This window comes from Patagioenas fasciata, chromosome 1 (assembly GCF_037038585.1).
Source record: "Patagioenas fasciata isolate bPatFas1 chromosome 1, bPatFas1.hap1, whole genome shotgun sequence".
Classification (NCBI taxonomy): Eukaryota; Metazoa; Chordata; class Aves; order Columbiformes; family Columbidae; genus Patagioenas; species Patagioenas fasciata.
Genome location: NC_092520.1, coordinates 12,118,158 through 12,138,428, shown reverse-complemented (window position 1 = coordinate 12,138,428; position 20,271 = coordinate 12,118,158). Strand labels below are relative to the sequence as shown.

The 20,271-nt window shown below is 39.1% G+C and overlaps 1 protein-coding gene across 1 annotated transcript in view; it reads right to left on the bottom strand.

Annotated features, from left to right (window-relative positions):
- MTNR1B (melatonin receptor 1B) overlaps positions 1-20,271 on the bottom strand; it is a 38,362-nt gene that overhangs the window by 7,800 nt on the left and 10,291 nt on the right. The gene's annotated exons all lie outside the window — the stretch shown is intronic.

Here is a 20,271-nt window from a genome sequence, read left to right as displayed (position 1 = left end):
ATAATGTGAAAAAGAAGCAAGTCTGAATTGTGGCAGGTAGGCAGACCATTATGCCATTCTAATCTGTCCCTGAAATACAACAGGCTCAACAGGCATCAAAGGAAGAGATATGCAAGTACTGGGTCTGTAGGGATTAGAAGGATGTGTTGGTTTATGTCTAAATTGCTACACAATAGTCTGTTATATAGATATTTTCTGCATGAATGGCCTACCTGTACTGCAGTTATTTTTCCACCCGATTGACTAAGAAAGTGGATATTGCCTTCACCATCCTCTGCAGAAACACATTTTAATTATACCAAGGAAAAATGCATGAATGCAAGATAAAGAATTCAAATTAATGGGAGGAACCTTTAGATTATTTTTTTGCTGATGATGTTTAAAGAACTTTTAGTGATGTAGTTGCCACTATTGTCTCTCTTTCAACAGTGTCATTTTCAAAAATTTGAAATTTCTGAACATTGTATCTAGGATATATTAATAAAATATTGAGATAGTAAACTATATTCCCGAAAAATTAGATTCTTACCATGGTAAGTAGTGCTTTCCTTGCTTTTTAAGAAAAACATGAAATCATTCTCTAGGAACTCCCCAGGAGACAGAAAATAGAGGTACTAACTTTAGATTCTTGACATTTAGGTAGCATAAAACACATTTCTGGTTTGCTTACTCACTTTTTTGCTTTTAGTCCTTCACAGTATGAATAGAAGTGCAAACAACCCAAGTAGCTTTTAAAACTGTGTGTAGAACGTAATTATTTTTTTAAAGAGCAATTAGATGCTCAGTCCTACAAATTCTGAGCTTTATAGTAAACATATATAAAAGAATTTCTCCACTTAATTTTAATCACAGAAATAATGCTGTGGATAATTATATCTTCATCTGGGAGCCAGAAAACCAGCAACTCTGTAAGATTTAACTGTTCACTCCACCTGCTCTATATTTGTAGCTTGCTTAACCTGACTTGAAGAATGGGGAACTCTTTTTCTCCCAGAGGAAGACCAAGCTCATCTGAATTTGTGCAGCAGCAACTGAACTTCATAGAACGCACAGTTTTCCATCTGTAGCTAGAGAGATATAGCACATCTCAGGAGTGGTGTGCAACTTATTTTACATGGTTCCTTGCTCTACATTTAGCAGTCCGTCTCACACTCTCTTTATACTTCAAAGGCCAAGTGTTATCATAGCTACAGTTTGCTGCGAGGCATTTCCATGCTATTTGTCTTAGAAGTAGGATGGAAAACCAATACCATTGCAGTTTTTTGTGTCCTCCCACATCACTGTCCCTCGCTGCTTTAAGGTTGAGGGGATCTAGGTATGTTGTTGGACCTGCACAAGGAAACATTTCCTGCTAGCTTTATACGTGCTAAACTGTTCTAAAAAAGGTGAATATAATTTTCAGATGCATAACTGGAACTCTTTGAAAATACATAAATTAATTTTTCTGTCTTACTCAGGATTGCTGAGTTGTTGGAAAAATGTCTCCAGTTTGGGGCTCCACACTTCAGGAAAGAAGTAAACCCTAAAGAGATCTAATCTAGAGGAAAGCAAATATCTAATACTTTACTAACTCTGAGAAAAGATTGAACAAACTAGGGAGAGGATTAAGGGGGACGTGATAATCTCAGATAAGTGAAGCTGAAAGGATATTATCCATTCTTATCACTGTTGTGGGCATAAAAAAGCTTCTGTCACAAGGTGGTTTTAGAGTAGACATTGAGAAAAAACATTTTAAAGGCAAGAAGAAGGAAGTGCTGGAACATCTTGGTTTGGGTTTGCAATTGGAGGTTGAAGAAAAAGTTAAATAAACATTTGTCAGTACTGGCCTAGATACACCTGATCCTTGTTTTGAGCACAGGAAGGATGAGATGAGTTTGAAGGCCTTTTCCAGCCATACGATAAATAAGATAAAGGACAAGACTAGCAATGAAGTAGGGGCACCTTTATCAGAACATGTTTACATCATGGCAACAAGAATTTATCTTATGTTTTTTCATCACTGTGTTTGACATTAGAAGATAGATAAGTCAGGAGAAAGAAAATATACTTTGTACTGTTTTAAAATGCCCTTTGGAGAAAGACAGAGTTTAGTCCAGAGTGTGTGTTAAGAATAATCTAATCTCTAAGGCCTCCCAGCATTGGTTTATACATAAAATGTAATTGTTCAGTTAAAATCAAGTGGGCATTCAGGTCTTTCAATCATATTTGGGAATTTATTGTAAAGTACATTTGGCAAGAGAATTTCAAAATTGTGTGTGTAATTTAGGACTTATTGAAAATTCCAGCTGCAATGAATAAGGAGAGTTAGCAATGAACTTGTCAAAAACTTAATATATCACTTTACAACACAGAAGAAAAATGGTGCAATATCTATAAAGGGCTCAAGTGATTTGTCACTTTTACGGCTGTTTACAGGGTCAAGCGTTCACACCATGCACTGCAAAATAAGGTCCGGTGTTTATTTTCTTTTGATTTGGCTGACTGCAAGATGAAGTTTAACATTATATTACTGCAATGAGTAATCTACAAAAGTAGAGAGAAACTGTTCTAATTCATAAAAAATGCATAATCAACATTTTGAGAAATTGAAGATCTTAGAAGTCCTGTAAGTGCTTGGAGAAAGTAAATCTTCCTTGATACACCTAAGACACACCGTTTGGAGTGGTCATAATTACATTAACAAGGAAATCAAAGAGGTAATTTTTTGCTAACTGTGACAAAATAGAAACCACAAATGCTCATCTAGTTGGAATGATTATCATTATTTCCATAATCTACTCAATGGACTTTGTTCCTGGATTTTAGTTTTATCAGGCAGAAGATTATATTCATTTAGAAGAAACATGAATTCACTGAAATGGAAATGCTCCTTAATTACAAGCAGTTGCTACTAAAAGCCAAATATCTAACCAAGGAATCAAAAAGATACACATCTGCACTGTTCTAAACATCGATAGCTGGGTGCATAGAAAAGGAAATAAGTTCTGATCTTCACTTTGGGTGCAAGGGAACTGGATCAATACTTCATGAGGCATGCTTGCATAGTTTTTTTTTACCTCGGTTAACAGGAAAAAATGAACTTTCACACCCTCATGCAATCCTGTGACTTGATATTGTAGGAATTTAATCACAGAACAAACTGTTTGGTAAGGTCTGGACTTCTAAGAAATAAGCATCTGCCTTCTGCAAAGACAATTGAGTTCTAATATCTCTACAAAAACCAAACAATTGCAATCATCAACCACTTTTTAAAAGGTTTTGCTTCTTGGTTTCAAACTGGCTGAAATGGATCATTATATAAATCATGAAGTTTTATTTTTTATCAGGTGTTGTTTTGATCATTACACATTTGAATAAGAAATCGTGACACATTGCAAAAAGATGTCACCCTCTTAGCTCTGTTTCTCCCCCCAGCCACAGTCATGTTCGTCCTCATGTATTCTTGTGCATCCATCACTGTTTTCTTCTTTAACATTCAGATGCCTGGTTTCAAGACAGGAAAAGTATTTGAATACAGACTGTTTGTCTCTTCCTCTCCTACTGTCAAACTTGTGGCGCTGTGGAGAAACCCAGGCAAGGAGTAGGGACAGGAAAGGCAGAAAGTATATGCATCTATTGGCAGATTTTTTAAAATACCAGTGACTGATGACTCAGGATAGCTGTTTTATTCTTCCATTTCCATATCCTAACCTTAAGGGAAACCTAGAGTCACTCTTGCAAATTTCTTACTTCATTATGCCTTCAGTTCAAATGTAAGCGGGAAAGTTCTTTGGACTTAAGGCTTAAAAACCCCTCTAATTATCAGTACTATGTTTATAAATAAATAGCCTTTTATACTGGTTGAGAATGATAAGAACTCTACGATATCACTCTGCCAACTACCTGTAGTTATTTTTATGTACTAAAGGAAGAGGAGCAAGATTTTTACTTTAATGAAGTAAATAAGAGTCCTATCATTATATAAATCATTCCTCTGCAGAGTTCACAATAATGGACATCTTCAAGAAGGAGTTGAACTAAAAACTAGGCATTTTTTTAGTGCTAGCTCACTCTTCAGACCCCTTTTTCATTCCTCTGCCAGACTACTGTAGCCCCTGTACTCAAAATTCACTTAAAAAAAAAAGAGTTCTAGAAGGCTTCCAATAGCTTTCTTGTTGTGTTTGCAATCACACAGCACCTCCAGGATGGACCAGGGATCAGACCCAGCCAGCATGGGTTTAGGAGGGGCAGGTCCTGTCTGACCAACCTGATTTCCTTTTATGATCAGGTGACCCACCTAGTGGATGAGGGGAAAGCTGTAGATGTGATCTATCTAGACTTCAGCAAAGCCTTTGACACTGTCTCCCATAATATACTCCTTCAAAAGCTGATAGCCCATGGCTTGGACAAGTGCACTCTCTGCTGGGTTAAGAACTGGCTGGAGGGCCGGGCCCAGAGAGTGCTGGTAAATGGGGCTGCATCTAGCTGGCGGCCAGTCACTAGTGGTGTCCCCCAGGGGTCAGTGTTGGGTCCAGTCCTGTTTAACATCTTTATTGATGATTTAGATGAGGGGATTGAGACCACCATCAGCAAATTTGCTGATGACACCAAGTTGGGGGGCAGTGTCGACCTGCTGGAAGGCAGGAGGGCTCTGCAAAGAGATCTGGATAGACTGGAAAAATGGGCTGATTCCAATGGGATGAAGTTCAACAAGGCCAAGTGCCGGGTCCTGCACTTTGGCCACAACAACCCCCTGCAGCGCTCCAGGCTGGGCACAGAGTGGCTGGAGAGCAGCCAGGCAGAAAGGGACCTGGGGGTACTGATTGACAGGAAGCTCAACATGAGCCAACAGTGTGCCCAGGTGGCCAAGAAGGCCAATGGTATCCTGGCCTGTATCAAAAATAGTGTGGTCAGCAGGACAAGGGAAGTGATCCTTCCCCTGTACTCTGCATTGGTGAGGCCACACCTGGAGTATTGTGTTCAGTTCTGGGCCCCTCAGTTCAGGAAAGATATTGAGGTGCTGGAGTGGGTCCAGAGAAGAGCAACAAGACTGGTGAAGGGACTTGAGCACATGACCTATGGTGAGAGGCTGAGGGAGCTGGGGTTGTTCAGCCTGGAGAAGAGGAGGCTTAGAGGTGACCTCATCACTCTCTATAACTACCTGAAGGGAAGTTATAGTCAGGTGGGAACTGGTCTCTTCTCCCAGGCAGTTAGCAATAGGACAAGGGGACATGGGCTTAAACTCTGCCAGGGGAAGTTTAGGCTGGATATTAGGAAGAAGTTCTTTACGGAAAGAGTGATCAGGCATTGGAATGGCCTGCCTAGGGAGGTGGTGGACTCACCGTCCCTGGAGGTTTTTAAACTGAGATTGGACATGGCTCTTAGTGCCATGATCTAGTAAATGGGCTGAAGTTGGACCAAGGGTTGGACTTGATGATCTCTGAGGTCTTTTCCAACCTAGCCAATTCTGTGTGTGTGATTCTGTGTGTATGTATAAAGAGAGAAGCTGTGCTCAGTTTCTAGACAGACTCATAGTCATAGACACAAGATATCACTTCAGGGATGTAGGGTGTTATTCATTCTGTTAGTTACTTTTATACAAACACTAAGCATACAAACTGCTTTTTTGCTCTAGTTTTTAAAGTGTTCACAAAATAAATGTTCACAAAATACACAAGGTGAGTCTAATCTTATGGTTCTTTCTTGTAAGTTATTACAGGTAAAAAAACCCCAACGTTTTACAGTCTTGATCATAATTCCAGATTTCTGCAAGTGGTAGAAAGTGGTCTGCATACAAAATCCTTCCTCAGCTGTGACATCACCTCTCTCTAGTAAAGGCAACCTTGATCCTGATCTTAGGCTTGGTATGGAATGTGCTGGTGGTGGCTTGTAATTTGCGTTTCTGACTATCAGCAATTTGTGGAAACAAAATGTTATTTTTATAGTTTTAATCTTAATGTTATTGTCTTACATTACATTACACTACATTATATTACATTATATTGGTGCAAATTATCTGCCTTTTAGGCCTCTTTAATGACTGCTGAAGATAATGGCAGAGTTGCTATAGTCTTAAAGAAGACTATTTTAAAGAAAATAAATACCTCTTATTGATAAGAATATGAAATACTGAAAACATTTCATCCATATAACAAGAGCAACAACAATGAAAAAAAATGAACCACTTGAATTATATTTGGCTTTAAAAAAAATAAAAAACAACAAAAAAAACACACACAAAAAAAACAAAGCCTAAATCCATTTCTTAGTTCCTACAACTTTTAAAAGAGCAGATCTTACTTTCAGACAAAGAGAAATAGCAGTGAGTTAATCCCAAGACATGTTAGTCATGATTCACTACAAGAAGTGGCTTAGTGGATCTACTGTTTGAGTCTAGACCAGGATGAGGATGGAAGAGCCATATATAACATCTTGAAGAAAGCAATCAGTCCTTCAGTCAAGAAGGCTGTTCCCCTTTAATCTCCCCTTGTCTATAACTACTAATTAGTAATAGAAACCATGAAGCTCTGATGAAGTATTTCCCTGGATTTCCTGTGCAACATCACCTTTTGAAAACCAGGCTTAAATATAATTTCCAGGCCTACAGAATTCTCATTAGAGTGAGCCTCAAGGTCAGACCAGACAAACCAGGAGCATACTCAACTAACAGCAAATTGGTATAAAAGTGACTTCATGTGTCTATGTCTCCACTCCTGATTGTGTTAGAACAATCCTGAAACTGAAACTAAGAACCAATTTGCTCAGCCAAACCATTTAAGCACAGATTGTTCTAAGCACCAGACTGAGTGCAAACCTAAGCTAGTTATGAGTGGTTTTCCAGATGAGAGTTCAATATTTTGACAAAACAGATTATTACTGTAATGGAACTGTGTAGCTGGTCCCACTCCTGAAACTTCTGCATTATATATATGCCCATGTACACAGGGATACTTGCTATTTCTTCACCTGATAATCTTTCCCCAAATTTCAGTTAGTTTTTAGCATATTTTATGAAAGGATTGCATAATAAAACAGAAGGCTATGCTATCAGAGCCAGGGCTTCTGCTAAACTCCCAGGTGGTGGCTTTTAAATGGAAACCCTGGCCACTTTATTGCTGGTTCTTGAAGCTGCCAGTGACACCTACCTTTTCCAACCTATTGTATTTTCTACTGGGCTTCAGTTCCTACAGTTCTTGCAGCTCATTTCAGGCTTGATTGTGAGAGTTCTTATTAAGGTTTGCTCTTTAATGTGGAAGGAAAAACATTTCTCTGGAGGCACTGAAGAACTGGCATGAGGTAGGCTGGCAGAACTAAGGACTACATAGATTTTTGTTTCTCTTTCCAGAGTGGCTGTGCGTATTTGGCTCAAATGACACGCAGGGAGATGTTAGCTGCTCCTGGAGAAAGGCTGATGTTTCTTACTTCTTCACTACTAATTTTTGTCTCTTGTTTTGGCTAGAGTGGTAATTTTTTACAGTATTTAAGCTCTTGTAGTTCTTGATTCTTTGTTTAAATATATAACTTTTAAATCTGTTTAAAATTACCTGTGTCGACTCTTATTTTTTCTCATAGTCCATCAGAAAAATAAAACCTACTACCCTAAATCAGATGAAACTCCATTCATGTCAGCAGGAATGAAGCCACCAGATGTAGATAACGGCAGCAGGTAGAGCAGAGAATTAAGTATTTCACACACAGACATATGAATTCCCTGTGACACTACAAGCCAAGACCTAGGGTAATCTTTGATTTACTGAGACATGTTAATCTAGTATAATGTTTAACAATGTGTTACTAAACAGAAAGTTTAACATAATGCTTAAAAAAAAGTGCCTGATGGGTTTTTTTTTTTTGAATATGACAGTTTAAAAGTGGTGATACACTGCTTTGTGGTTATGTTTCATTATTTCAGATGTTAGTGGGATACACTGCAGACATTGATGTAATGGAAAGGGACTGGCAATGTATTTTCATTACAACCACAGTACTTTAGAGACTCCAGCAAAAAATATAACATAGACAATGAATCAAGACTGGTCTTTGATCTATGGAATATTCAGGTTATTTCTTTTGAGAAAACGTATGTTCTATGAAACTGTTTAAAATATTTAGTGAAAATATTGATCCTATGATATGTAAAAGGAAAATTCTCTACCACCGCTGGTAGTACTACAGGCAGAACAGAAGGGGAGTATTTACTGGGGTAATTATCCCTTTATTGTGCAGCTCCCCAAAGGCTTTGGGAGAGCTTCCTGCTCAGAAGAAGTCCAGGCACCCTGAAAGTCAGATGTCTGTGTTTTCACATAGAAGTCTGGAATCCAGACTAAATAGGGTTTAAACCTTAGTCATCCGCTTTCTGGATGAAAGCACTACGCTGTTATGCAGAAGATGAGAAGAGGAACTTTTTGTTTTAAGATGAAAAAATACAAACACCCTACAGTGGGATAGTTTAGTGGAGGATGCTCTGTACGTCCCTTGTTCAGGCTGTGCTGCAATGCAAAGAATGCGGGATTCACAGGAATAAAAGCTTACCGTATAAAAACGAGCTTGAGACTGTAGCTTAGTGACCTGCAGACTGCTGGACTGGGACAGACTTGTGTTCTTGGCCCTACATCTGCAAATATGAGTTGGTGCTGGAAGCTACATGTGCAGGAGCTGAATTTTAGGCTTGTAAGCCACAGCTCTCAGATGTCAACATAGCCTTGGTGAAAAGAGGCACCTCAGTTGCACCGTTGATTAATACGTTTTTGAGTTCATGATTTTGGCTTGCTTGGCAGCCAGATATGGATATAACCCAGTGAACAAAACCTCAATTTTTTCTGTGTGCTCAGGCTTCTTCTCCCTGTGGTTAAGTATGGAAGCACTGGTACTTGTTGAGGGTTTGCTACCATGACTTTCATAATAGACTGCAAGTGCAAAAAATATTTCTAATGCTGTGCTGTTACAAACTTAGTAAAGGTTTGAGATTTTTAACTCCTAGGTGTGTAATTTTACTCACCTATGGCTTTCTCTGGTGCAGGTAGGGGCAGTGGTGACTCTCTTGGTACCTAGTGCACCAACCACAACAGAAACAACACACTGTATCATCAATCAGGGCAGAAAGCAAAAGCAAGTGGTTGGTTCTTTTAATGTAAAAATCTCATCACTAATCAGAGAATATGTTTATGGGGTGATAAATACTTTTCTGGGCTCCTGATACTTTCTGATAGTGCAGGAACTTTCCTGCTACTGGGTGTTTTCAGAGAGAAAAGGGGAAGCAGAAGAGACAAGAGAGGCTCTTCTGAGAATTCCCTATTGCCTAGTGGTTAGGACAGTTCCATGGTAGAAAAGCTTTTCTTTGAGAAAAGACTTGAGCCTATGTCTCCCGTAGTCCCAAGAGACTACCCTACTCACCAACCCTGCTGCTCTTCTGGGGTTAGCCTGTTTGTCTCTTTATAGGTTATGTTCAAGAATTTCACCCTAGAACCAGAACACACAGGTTTTCACTTATACTGTAGAGTGCTCTTCATCAGTATGTTTCAAAGCAAAAGCAAAAAAATTAAAAAAAAAAAAAAAAGTCTAATGATTTAACAGGTGGGAAACAGAGAAACTGAGACAGACAGATGCAGAGACTCTACCAAGACACAGATTAGGAAGAACACTCTAGATTCATGAGCCTTGCTCTTCTTTATTAGATAATAGCACCTCTGCTTCACAGAAAGGGTTGTCAAGCACTGGAACAGGCTGCCCAGGGAAGTGGTTGAGTCACCATCCCTGGAAGCGTTTAAAAGATGCACAAATGAGGTTCTCAGGGACATGGTTTAATGGTGGACTTGACAGTGTTAGGTTAACAGTTGGACATGATGACCTTAAAGGTCTTTTCCAACCAAAACTATTCTATGATCCTATTAGGTACACCGTGAAAAGAATGACAGTGCCTGTCCAGCTCACTGCTCCAAAATGACACCATAGTGGCATGGTGGTACTGGGTGTTGGAACTAAGAGAAAGCCTAGAGCTATTGAGCAGAGCTAGTCAAATTCAAAGCAAACAAGCTGGGGTGGTTGCTGCAATAGGTAGTAAACATGTGGAAATCCTTAACGAATCTAGCAGATGCAAAAAAATGTATCTGTATTCAAGGGAAGGCTGGGGAAATACCTGAAAGAGACATCAGTTGAAGGTTGCTAAACAAATATAACATGCTTGGTTCAGGAAACCCTTTGAACTGGAAGGAATCACAACTTGAGAGAATGCAGGAGAGAAGTATCATATAGGGTTGCTCTGTTCCCTTCTTCTTTTCCTGAGTGCCTGCTTACATCTATACTTAAAGACAGAGTATGAGGTGGGGTATGCCCTGTATAGGTCTGTAACTATACAACTCCTTTTGTGATGAAGACAGTAGGCTTCAGTGGCACCATTCAGAAGAACAGCTTCTTTTCAGTCTCCCTTGTTGTGGTAATCTGAGTGGTATGATGTGGCATTCTCATTTGGGTCCTTGCCAGCTACTCCTCTACACAACCAGCCCAATTTTGTTGACAAAAAGGCTGGAAGGGGCAATAACCTTGTTCTGTATGCCGAGCCACCTGCACCTGTGCTGCATTTTGCAGCAGGCTAAGGGCTGAAGGTCCCTTATACCAATGCCCTCACACTGGAGTCAGTGGCAAAAGGCCCTGTCGTTGCTGCAAGAATATCTCCAGGGTACTGCTGGTTTTCATGCAGGGAATGAAGCCAAGACATTTACTCCAAGTACTCACCACTGCAGGCACCAGTGACTGCCCAGCTTCAAAACCTCTAGTTGCTGAGCACAATCACTAAATAACAACAAAAACAGACTGGTTTTTTTTCACTAATTCATGAAAGAAGTTTTGTTTCCTGTATCTGTCAGTACTTATCAGCTTAATTTTCTTCACTTGAAGTAATCACAGCTGTTGATTGCTTCAGCCAAGGAAGAATAGGCAACCTACATGAACAACTGCAAGTAAGAAAACTCATTTACTGCTGACAAAGGGGCTAATATGAAAAGCTGTAAAACACAACAGGTGCCATTTAGTCAGATCTTATAAATAGCTAGGCAACTTGTTATTGCTAATAACATTTTTTTTCAGGATCCCAACACTACATTGCATCTCATAGAAGAATGAAATATGTAGCATTTTGTAGGATAGGATGTTATTTTAAGGGGGGGGGGGGGAAGAAAAAATAAAACTTGGTTCAGATCAGCTATAAAAGACTGAGGTGTGGAAATAAACCAAGTAAGGACATATCACTGCTATTACCTTCATATTTGCTCCTGCCTTTAGGCTGAATTTGTGTCAAAGGAAATTATGTTGGGTTTTTTTCTCTCTTACATCAACAAAACAGCATTCAGGTCCTTAGAACAGCTTATCTTCCACCTTCTTTTAGAAAGCAGGACAGGAAATTGAGGAATGAAATAATTTTGTGCAAACAAAAACCATGTTTTGTGATGTTAAGCTGGTAGGTTTGCAGGTTTTTTGAGCATTCACTACCAGATCAGTTGAATTAAAAATGAAACCAACCAAACCAACTCAGAAACAAACCCGCAACAAACCCCGGAACATAAAATAATTATATTTCTAATATAAGGCCCAAGATATAACAGAATATATGTAAAAATATCAAGCAGATATATTAACTGAATAAAAGTGGGACTGTTACAGACTTTGGGACATACTCAGCACCAGGAGATTTGGTTAGCTATGGTCAGCTGCATCTTCTAGCTCTGCCCAGTAGACCCATTTAAACAGAACAGAGTATTTTGACCAGTACAAATGTTGGGTTCTCCTCTTGTGGAAATGAAGACCTGTAAGTGCTAGCTTCCATGGTGATTTACTAAACTGTTCTGTGAGAGAAGATGAAGGACCCACAGCATGTGACAGCTGCACAACCAGAAACAAGTAGATGCAAAGCACATACAGGTAAACTAGTCACAGCTCCAAAAAGAAATCAAATCTAAGCCTATTATTACTGCTATCTACATTTAGAGGTTCCCATGTTCAACTTCCAGACATGGTGCAGGGTCCTAAGACAGCCTTGGTAATTCTATAAAATGGAACCTGATACACTGTAGTAAATATAGCATACAGGAACATTTAATACGGGGAATATTTAGGCTGACAAATTGCTAATGTTTCTAACGCTTGCTGGAGTCTCTTTATTATGATCTTCTTTTCCCTTCCCTTGTTTCCTACTTTGCCAGGGAAGAAAACAGACGATACTTGAAAATGTCCATTACAATTTTTCAGTGAGGAAAAGTCTTACCCTTTTTGTTCTGAGCTTTTGGAAGGCCTCTGTATATACGCACAACTGTATATACGCAGGGAGATGAATGTCTTCAGAAGCTGTTGTCAGCCTGTGCCATCTGCTGCTTTTGGAAACAAGGTCTTAAAGCAAAGTACACCAACATGATTCATCTTATAATGATACTCATAGGTTTGTAAACAGATGAGTAAATAAACTGCTTTTACAGAAAATTATTGTGTGTCCTCTTCTAAAGTATTGGCTTGTTTGTGTTTCAATTCAATACAGATGAAGTGTGTAAAGATCATTTCCTGAATTAAGGTCTTTCTGAGAGCCAGTAAAAGCCTTGCAAAATGACTACATAAAAACTCTGTTCTGGCTGGGCCTGTGATTCGTGATAGTGGTGAGACAGTTAAATGAAGGGTGATAGGCATAGATATATAACCAATATATTCACAGGATAGTTTATATTGGAATTGTTCTCTGAAGATCATCTAGTCCAGCCCTCCCATTCAAAGAGAGGTCAACTACAGTAGGTTGTTCAGGGCAAAATCCAGTAAGCTTTTCATTATCTCCAGCCATGGAGACTCAACCACTTCTCTGGGTGGCCTGTTCTAGTAAGGAATGGGCATACAGGATATTTACTGTTTCACTAGGGAATGGGGAAAGATGCAGTTGGTTTTCCAACCGATGAGAGCTCTGCTTGATCTACTAAATAGGAGAGGGTATCTAAGTTCATACCTGCTACTATGCAGATAGAGAAAAGACACGGTCATCAACAGCGAACTAGAATTGCTTGTTCAGAAGAATAGTTCCCAGCAGAGATTAGAGGAGGTGAGGCTTCGTGTTGTTTATGGTTGTGTCTTCAAATTCCTTGTGGTAGCAGGATCTGAACTGCCTCTGACTGGACATAAAGGTCTGAGCCAAACAGAGAATCTGGATCAACAAACATTCACAAACCTTGGGGGTGGAAGGTGGAGTGTGGCAAAAGCTGCATGGAAAGAGGGAAGAGGCACCAGATCCTAGCAAAAATATTTTTGGAAAGCAATTCTCAATAGCTTTAGCAAGGCCAGAAATTTCCTTCTTATCTAGATACTTAAATACTAGGTCCATCTTACCCAGGCTGCAGAATTCTTTTCCACATGTTACTTTGAGGATCTTTGAGCACTGTGAACTACGACCAGCCATTCAGACTAACTCCTTGTGGGGGTTCTGACTGTAACCCAAGTGAGCAACCTGGTGGCCTGTAATCCAGAAAGAGCAGTGGGTGACTTCTGTTTGCATAAAGTACCGAGTCACACCTGGGTGAATACACCTGCAAAATGGGTCATACCAATATAATTTTTCCTAAATCAGGCTCAAATGGAAATCACTTTCGTATATACTGAATATCACATGAGAATGTTGTGTTTGAAAGTCATGTATTTCACTATTTTGTTTGCCTTCTGTAAGCAGACCAGTTATTCTTGCTTCATATTTGACCAGGAAGCTGACTGTATAGCAAGTTTTACAACCCTTATGGTCCTAGCCTACCACATGTTTCATAAGAGTGACTGAAGAAGATTACATGGTTTTGAGCTTATCTAACCAGAGGCACAATTACAGGACCTCAAATCAATTAATTTTTGCTCAACTTTAAAACAATACATGTTGAAATTAGACTCTGGATTGTATAGTTAGTGTTTTATATCTGGGACCACAATCATAGGTAAAATCTTTTAAACTATTTCAACCCACTTACCAGTAGATCATTTTTTCTAGGCAGATCACTATGGTTAAACCATCTTTTTACAAGGCTTGTTTCAACATCTGACTAACATTTAGCCCATTTTGCTTCTAATGACTGCAAAAGGAAGCATAAAAAATAAAGGAAAATTTTGCTTAGCATGAAAACTGATTCAGAAAAAGATCTGTTGTCTGTGGGCTCTAACCCCACCTGTGAATCTAAGAACAAGTATTTTTGCAGTCACTTTGGAGGTCTCACAGGTAGGATTTGTGTCCTTGAGTAGAACTACTCTATTTTTCCACAGCACAAAAGTTACTTTCTCCCACAATACTTTATGCCAGTAAAATACTTGGAATATGCCAGTATACTGACTGACTTTTGGCAGGGGACCTTGAATTTTCAATTTTCTTTCTATCATGACCTCTAACTTAACAAGACAAAGGCATATAAAGATACTAGTCCCCTATTAATCAAATAATTGGTGCATTATCTGAGGCCTCTCAATTTAACAGAAAGTTCTTTATGCCATTTTCTGTCAGGTGAATGTGCTGATGTAATTAAAAGTGTGAGACAGTGTGTTGCTTTCTTTTCCCTTTTGGAAAATTATTTTTATGTTTTAGTTGATGGTTGGACTTACTGATACAGAAGATTCATGGGAGTTTACCTCCCGGCTGCTTTCAATATTGCTGTATACTGCGAATGCGGAGTTCTGCCAACACAAACTATAATTTTCCAATTATTTATCAAAAGGCTAACCCTTGCTTAAAATATGACATGCAACCAAAACTACTAATACTAATACTACTACAAACATATTTCCAGCCTCACTTCACTTTCCTGTTTGGTCTTTTCCCAGCTGGAGTAATGAAGGAGTGAAAAACTAGTGGCAGTAAACAATAACAGACCACATTAAAGTCACAGGAAATTTACCACTTTTAAACATTTGTGCACTGATAAAAACAAAAGTGCAAGCTTTTCAGAAATCAGGAATCTCAGAAGTTAGGATGCGTCAAAACCTACCTATGCATCAGTAAGCCAGTGCTGTTAATAGAGTTCTGCCAATTATGTCAAATAAAGATCTTTCCACCGGTACTTAGGTTAAAAGACAAGTTTTTTGCAGCAAATTATGGTGTCATGATAGAGTCTTACAGAATAACCATATCACAGACTCTTTCAGGTTGGTAAGGACCTCCTGGGATAACTAGTCCAACCCCTCCTGCTCAAGCAGGATCAGTGAGAGCAGGTTCCCCAGGACTGTGTCCAATTGAGTTTTCATATCTTCAGAGATGGGGACTCCACAGCCTCTCTGGGCAGACTGCTCCAATGTTTAACCATTCACACAGCAAAAACAGTTTTCTTGTGTTCAGATGGAATTTCACAGGTTTTAATTTGTACCTATTACCTCTTATCCTCTTGGTGGGCACTACTGAGAAGAATCTGGCTGCTTCTTCTTCACCCCTCCCACCAGGCATTTATACACGTTGATAAAATCCCCCAAGCATTCTCTTCTCCGGGCTGAACTGTGACAGCTCTCCCAGCCTGTCCTCATACAGGAGATGCTCCAAGCCCTTAATCACATTAGTGATCCTGTAGTGGACTTCACTCCCCATAAGTCCATACCTCTCTGCACTGGGGAGCCCAGAACTGGACACAGCACTCCAGCTGTGGCCTTACCAGTGCTGAGGGAAAGGATCACCTTCTTTGGCTTGCTGGCAGCACTCTCATGCACCCCAGGAAGCTGTTGACCTTCTTTGCTGCAAGGGTGCATTGCCAACTCATGATCAGCTTGTTGTTCACCAGGACCCCAGGTCCTTTTCTGCCAAGCTGCTTTCAATCTGTATGTTCCTCAGCATATACTGGTGCCTGGGGTTGTTCCTCCCCAGGTACAGCACTTCACAACTCCCTTTGTTGAACTTCATGAGGTTCCTGTCAGACCATTTCTCCAGCCTGTCCATCTGAATGGCAGCATGACCTGAGTTAGCAACCACTCAGTTTTGTATCAGACCATTCATGAAGTTAAACAGTATTGGTCCCAGTATTGACCTCTGAGACACACCACTGGTGGCTTGCCTTCCTACTAGGCTTTGTGCCACTGATCACACCCTCCCTGGGCCCAGGCATTCAGACAGCTTTTAGTCTACCTCACTGTTCATTTATCTAACCCCTACTTTGTCAGCTAGTCTATGGGGATGTTATAGGAAATAATGTCAAAAGCTTTACTAAAGTCAAGGTAAACAATATCTAGTGCTTCTCCCTCATCCATCAGGCTAATCAGGTCATTCTAGAAGGCCATCACATTGGTTAAGCATGATTTTCTATTTGTAAAGCCTCATTGATTACTACCAATCACCTTCTTATCTTTCATGTTTTTGGAAATGGTTTCCAGGATTAGTTACTCTATCAGGTATTCATTACTTTATTAAGGAATCGGAAGTGGTACCTTCTTACAGCGCCCTGTAATTTTACTAACTGCTTGTCTTCCAGCCATTAATTAAGTCAATTTTTGCTTAGGCTATGATATAATTGATATAAAAAGCAATAGCTGAGATTGAGACATGAATTGGAAACATGTCGCGTAGGCTGAGGCTACCCACAGCTTGAAATCCTGTCTTGAAAATAAGTTATACAAGAAATTTCCTGGAAGTGTTGTGGAAGACATTTCAACTCTCCAGATAAGTTCTTTTGGCCTCAGTGGTACTGATAGTGTTTGGGGGTAAAAGAAGGAATAAAGAGCTGCATCTCTTACCATTTCCAAAGTACTTATCTCTCAGTCCTTTGCAGATTATGTTTATTTATATATCAGGAATGAAGCACTGGGGATCTGAATCGTATTATTCTACTCAGAAGAGAATGCATGGTCAGTGCTGGTAGAGCTTTGAATAGCATAGTTATCTGGTTTAATGTAGTTACCAGTGAAGTTGCCGGTTTTATCTGGTAGTTAGGTACACTTTAATAGAGTAGTTAGCTGCTTCCTATAGGAAAGCTTCAGGAAAGGTCATCTCTTTTCTTCAGAATGTTCACAAGTATTCCTTGTGTAAAGCAATTCACATCAGCTTTTTGTGAATTCTAACTCTGTAGATAATGCAATTAATCAATTTTATACATAGATGTAAGGTGGGAGCTGTTCCTGAACAGCTTGATGTTCAGTAAGTTCCTTGGCTTGTGAACACTTTGGGAAATCTGTTCTTTTCACTTCATTCATTCAGGGCCTGTTGCAACAGAACAAGGGTTAACGATTTAAAACTAAAGGAGGGGAGATTCAGGCCAGACATGAGGAAGAAATTTTTTACAAGGAGGATAGTGAAACCCTGGCCCAGGTTGCCCAGAGAGGTGGTGGATGCGCCATCCCTGGAGACATTCAAGGCCAGGCTGGATGGGGCTCTGAGCAACCTGATCTGGTTGAAGATCATGGCAGTGGGGTTGGACTAGGTGACCTTTGAAAGTCCCTTCCAACCCAAACTCTTCTAAACTAAATATGATTCTATGATTCTGTGATTTCATACTTAGGTAGAAGTAATAGCATGATGGCTCTGCGTATCTCTGTGGGTAACACACACCATTCTTGTTGGCTCTTGGATACATATGGGACGCAGTTCTTAAGCCTGAACTCAGAATTTTTAACAGCCTCGATGAATTAGGCTAAACATGCCATCAGTAATAGGTGGCTTCACTTCAGAGCACTCAGCAGATGTTACTGTGTAGTTTACTATAATACATCAGAATGGGTTTGCTTAGGTGCTTCCAAGAAAATTGAGGAATTAACTTCTATCTGAGAAGCTAGAAAGGGTGGTCATCTATTTTTGAAGGACAACATGGAAGAAAGTACAGAGGTGTGTTAAAGGTGCGTGCTGTCTTGAATTTGCAGACCAGAAGGTTTGTCTGAGTGAAGATGGAAATTCCTGTTAAGGTGATGTGTGAAACTATTTATTTGTAACAATTAAAAAATTACTCCCTATCTGTTCCATTGAGTAATACCTGATTTAAAATGAGTTGGCTGGAATTCTCAGTCTTTTGAATATAGATTTCCAAGAGTCTCAAAGAACCGTAAGTTGTACTTCACAGAAGGGAAGGATGGGATAACTCCCAGTTTGCATGCAGTGACTACGCCACCTGCATGTCTTTACTTGTCTTGAAGCAAAGTAGCATGTTTTAATATAATGTCTTTTTACTTGTCAGTAGCAAAACTGAATAGATTGTCTACTTCTAAGAAAATCTTTTAAAACACCTAAAGACTACAACACTGATTAACTTCTCCATAGACAGGGTTTGCACAGCATGAGTATCTTGAATAGACACATTTAAAAAAAACACAACACCTATGCAGATAATATTCAGTAAGTAGATTAATTTTACTAGATTGAAGAGTAGGAAATAAAAATAGCTGGATTGATTGCAACAGATTACACATATTCACAGGGGATAGACATCTGACATAAGGTCCTTGTCCTTAGCTGAACTAAAATAAAATGCTGTGTATACAGAGGTAATTAGAAAATTTGCACTGAATTCAGAATGAGAGGATACTGAGAATTCCAGGGAGGATTTGAGCATACCTTAGACACATGAGGATGCTATTTATAGGTCACTGTCTGTTTCGCAGTGATATATTTTACAATTTGATGCTAGCTCTGAGCTTATAATTAGTTAACATATTTGCAAGGCTGATGTGTTAAGCAGATATTTTTCCTGTTAGCCAGACTGCCAGCTCCAGTGGCTGTATGTGATATCTTCTGACAACAATAGTTGCCCTCATTGTGTAAATATGGCAATCTAAACCAACAGATGAACAGATGTTGTTCTATAGCAAAAAGATTACAATGTTTGTACATGTGTCATGTCATATTATTACAATCTTCATACAGGCATCTAAACATTGAAAATGAGCCAAATCCATAAAAATCGGATGAAAAAATTAACTTTGTGAGGTTTATGGTTTTTATTTCAGATGTAATTTAAGCAGCATTTATTAAAAAGGATAAACAGATACCTTCATAACTAATAAATAATTATAAATACATTAATGAATGAACAACAATGAAAATAAATAAATAAATAAATAAATAAATAAATAAATAAATAAATAAATAAATAATGATCCCCGCAATCAAGATTCTAGTCATTAGATGAATGTGTTTAGGCTGTTTTTATGTGTTATCATATGAAGATGTGACTGTCCCATATGCAGCGGAAGAGTCAGGGAAATTCTGAGTCTGTGATATAGCTCAGTCCTTTTCAGTATTGAGACCAAAAGTAAACTAGAAAATTCCAAAGCAGCTACTGTTGTTAAGAAGGACAATGGAGTTGCACCCACAGTGTTCGAGACATATTTCTGTCAGTATTTGCTGTCAGGAAATCTGTTTCATGACCGTATCAAGACGGTAGCTTAAAAACTAAAACAACCACTCAGATCAGTTTTTAGGAAGATGAAAATTACCATAGCTTTTCTTCTTTTCTGCAAAGGAAAAATTTGGTTTTGTTTTATCAGCTCAGGATAACATAGTTGTTTTCATGTGCATTCTTGGGAACAAGGTGATGTACTTGACAGTCTACATCAAGGTACTAATATGTGCTTCGAAAAGATAACTTATAAGAAGCTAAAATCTAGAGCATATCTGAAAATACTGGTACTCAGAATAGACATGGATTGAAATAACAGTAGAATTTACTCCTAGAGGTTAAAAAAAGGTTATTACATATTTTAAGTAATGAATGTGTTCTCCTATAACATCCGCAATGTTACCTGGTGAATATATATCTGCTAAGAACAGATGAAAAAATTAGACTTTTAAAATGAGCTGTCCTGGCTCTCTGTGAGTAGATTTGATCTCTTAGCTCTTTGGCTCATTGTGTTGAAGAGCGCCATGAATCCTGGAATTGCTTTTGCTGGTCCATCCAAGAACAGAGCTTTACTGCAGAGAGGTCATGTCTCATGCAGTCAGTGAATCTTGCAAAAGCAATGCCAGTCCAGAGCCCAGGAGAGAGCTGGCAGCAAAGGGAGTGCTGCTAGGGCACATTGAAGCTGCCATAATGCAGCTGCTAAAAGGTCCTTCTAATTTCCTGTATCTGAGGGTATGTTTGCATTTGTTATTTCAGGGAGATAAAAGAAAACTGTGAGTTAAAAGAAAAAAAAGAAAAAAGCTTCTGTGACTGTGTTACACCTATAGAGAGCCTGGCTATGGTGTTGCAGACAAAGCATCACACTAACATCACCCTCTGCTCTTCCTTTTGCTCAGAACATGGGTGGAGTGGACTTGTGCCAAATGAAATACACAACATAAACATACCATTAGATTATTTGGTTCAAGAAGCCCCTTATACTTCTTCAGTCTAA